Below are 3,320 nucleotides of genomic sequence, written 5' to 3' on the forward strand. Positions count from 1 at the left end.
TCTATTGTGCTTGCTGGTGCAGCAGATTCAGTAGATAGTGGGGAATATTTCAACCCTATTAGTATTTGAATGTTAAGCTACAGTGCTCTTAGATCTGTCTAAAAACACATTGAAAGGATATTGGAGGGCGGAGAGAAAAGAAAAAAGAAAACGAGACAGAGAAAAAGAATAAAAAGAGAAAAAAAATTTAAAAATTAAAAATATGTAATTACTGTTCTTTTTTTTTTTTTAAAAAAATCACAAAATACAAAACCGCGCGGCGCGCCGCGTGAAAAATCTAGTTCACAGTAGCCATGTGGAACCTTGTTCTCCCTTTGAAATGTTATTACTCACTAATTTATTCATTCTTAAGATCCGTTTTTACAGTTAAAAAAAATCTGGCTGTATTTGTATTCATTAATAATTTGTGATAATTAATTCATCTATTTTAAAGGAATCACCCAAATGATGAGAGCAGCAGCCCTTGTAGGATTAGTTCAAACGTGCTGGAGATAATCGATTTAAGCAAGTTCATTCTTCAGGTAAGTGCCTAATGGAAGGGAACGTCTGACTAGAATAAAGTCTGGAGTTTTGAAAACAGTTGAATAACTGAAAGATGGTGTGATTTTTGTTGGGTACCAATAGACCTAGCAAGATCTAGTGCAGCGTAATAGGTGAGATTAACTTGTAATATTCAGGTTAAAAATGGATGCTTTTCCTCTTTTCCATGAAAGCTCTGTCTTACACCACTTGTTCAAGTATGATTGCTTTCACATTTTGTGTGTTAATACTTTGGTGAAGTACATACCATTAAAGTGAATTAAATGATGGATGATTGCTACATAATCCAACACTGATTTCAGCTAGTCAGAATGTAGCAGTTTTGGCCCAGCTACAAGAAGAATCTGAGGCTCATGGTTTCTGTGACAACTCAAGGTCAGGTGACCTAGTATGTCCTGCCAAGCTGTTCCCGAGGAATAAATAGGCTGTTTGTAAACAGAATGGCTAAGCACTCTCTCACAAGACTTCAAGTTCACAAAGTATGAGGCAGCTGGGTAAAGGGTCAAAGGTGAAAGGTAATAAGGCATTTTGGGCCTGTTCTTTTGTGGAGCCTTTGGCTGCCTTTCAGGCTGAGGTCTTGGAAATAGTTCACACACAGGCCTTCTGCCAATGGACTACTGAGAGTTGGCTCAGGCAGGATTCTGTTACAAAATCCTCTCCCTCTTTTTCTTCCTCTCTGTGTCTTGCTGTCTAAAACTTATGAAAATGCAAGGAGTTTTATAAAAACTAAGTATATAAATGAAACAACCAAATAAATTAATGTTTTCTATAAAATAAGTTTAGAACAAATTTTCTTTTTAGGAGCAGAGGTTCAAACATTGAATTTAGGATGATAAATTCTTGCAAAATTGATTGCAAAGGATATTTGGAAAAGGAGTAAGCATATTAAAATAATGAAGAAGATTAAAATATTGGCAGGGCTAACAGGTGGCATGGATGTTCAGGCATTAGATCCCACATGTTTAACTGCATAGTTTGAGTCCAGGACTTGGTGGCTTGAAAAACATGCCAGGCACATGTGTGTGAGTGCCCAAAATCCTGAGAGGAGAATAGAAGAGAAAGGATTGTGGCATGGCCATCCCCCTTGGTGGGGCTGATTTCTCACTTTCACTTTGTCTCTCTCTGGGGAGTGCATGTGCCCTTTAGCAAAAACTTAAAAAAAAAAAACCAAAAAACTAGAAAAGAAATATTGGTAGAAGAATTTGGGTCAGTTGTAGTCTTTTTAAAATGGCAGTATATTCTATTCCACCTATGCCACCAGAGGCAGTCTTTAAACAGTCTCCTGAGATATTTTAATGAGCTAAACTACTAGTATGTGTTATGCTATTGAGTCTTAATATTTACTGTATATTATGAAGAAAAAAGTTGTAGCTCTTGTCCTTCTTTAGAATTACTGCTGTTATTCTTGTTTAGAGTAGAAATTTATTCCAGGAGTAGAAAAAAAAATCTATATGTTAGATTTCCCTTCTTGGACATTAATGTTCGACCTGAAAGTCCTTCTTCAGTTCCTTGGCTATTATGTGCGTTTACCTTACTTGTTTGCTTTTCCTCTCCTGTTTGAAAACTACTTTAGAGTGATAGCTTCTATCTTGGTTAATTTTGGTATATTTTCATTCCTAGATTTGTAATTCTTTATTTTATTTTAAAAAATTTTATTTATTTATTATTATTATTTTAAAAATCTGCTGTGCTGTAGGGCATGTGTGCCCCTGAGTGAGTGAGAGAGAGAGAGAAAGAGAGAGAAAGTGAGAAGGCAAGCTGCCAGGTTTAAGGCTTCAACCATGGTCAGCCATGTGGGAGTCCAGTACCTTAATCATCATGCCACCTGCTGGCCCCTGTAATCCTTTATTAATACAGATGTGGGATACTAGAAATTCTTTTTTTTTTTTTTTTTTTTTTTGGAGAGGTTTTTGCTATAGGGCGCGTGTGCTCACCAGACAGAGAGAGACAGAGAGACAGAAAGTGAGAAATCACCCCCCGGGGGGATGGCCATGCCACAATCTCTTCTCCTCCATTCTCCTCTCGGGATCTTGGGCATGCACGCACATGCGCCCAGCGTGAGTTTTAAGCCACCGGGTCCGGGACGCGAACCACAGTCGACTACATGGGAGTGCAGCGACTGCTGGTCCCACTAGAAATTCTTAAAGTAGAAAAAGATGAGTTGAAGGGCAATGAAAACATGTTAAAGAACCATTCCTGGGACTGCAGATGGAATAATGGTTACGTGTTAGACTCCCACATAGTCGACTGTGGTTTGAATACCAGACCTGGCAACTTACAACTCATGCTGGGTGTGTGTGTGTGCACGCATGCCCAAAATCCCAAGAGGAGAATGGAGGAGAAGGGATTACAGCATGGCCAATCCCCTTGGGGGGTGGTTTTTCACTTTCTGTCTCTCTGTCACTTTGGAGAGTGCATGCACCCTAGAGCAAAAATCTCTCTCTAAAAAAGAAAAAAAGAACCATTCCCAAACACAGAGTATAAGTCATTAGCCACTTTAACTGTAAAGACACTTCTTTCGGATGGTAACAATTACAATGAAATCATCCAGTTGAATGGAAAAATAATTAAAATATATTAGAAAATTTAGTTTACTTCCTGGCGGAAACAAAAGCATACAATTTGGATCATAACCAGTGAGACCCTGGCTTTCATTATTTTATCTGTGCTAATGAGCATACGCGTGGGAAGGATGGGACTTTCCAATGTGTTTCATGAAGTCTGACTTCTTTGTTCCTTGAAGAACAATCAAACCCATTTTGTCTTTCAAACAATTTTCT

At 38.2% G+C, this 3,320-nt stretch overlaps 1 long non-coding RNA gene across 1 annotated transcript in view; it reads left to right on the forward strand.

The window, feature by feature from the left end:
• The window catches only part of LOC102470818 (uncharacterized), a 54,283-nt gene extending 53,774 nt beyond the window's left edge, over window positions 1-509 (forward strand). Inside the window, exon 5 of the long non-coding RNA XR_001369496.2 lies at window positions 434-509. This is a non-coding gene — a long non-coding RNA (uncharacterized LOC102470818). The remainder of the gene's footprint in view (window positions 1-433) is intronic.
• The last annotated feature ends 2,811 nt before the right edge of the window (window positions 510-3,320 follow it).

The sequence above is a fragment of the Tupaia chinensis genome, unplaced genomic scaffold, assembly GCF_000334495.1.
Source record: "Tupaia chinensis unplaced genomic scaffold, TupChi_1.0 Scaffold143642_1, whole genome shotgun sequence".
NCBI lineage: Eukaryota > Metazoa > Chordata > Mammalia > Scandentia > Tupaiidae > Tupaia > Tupaia belangeri.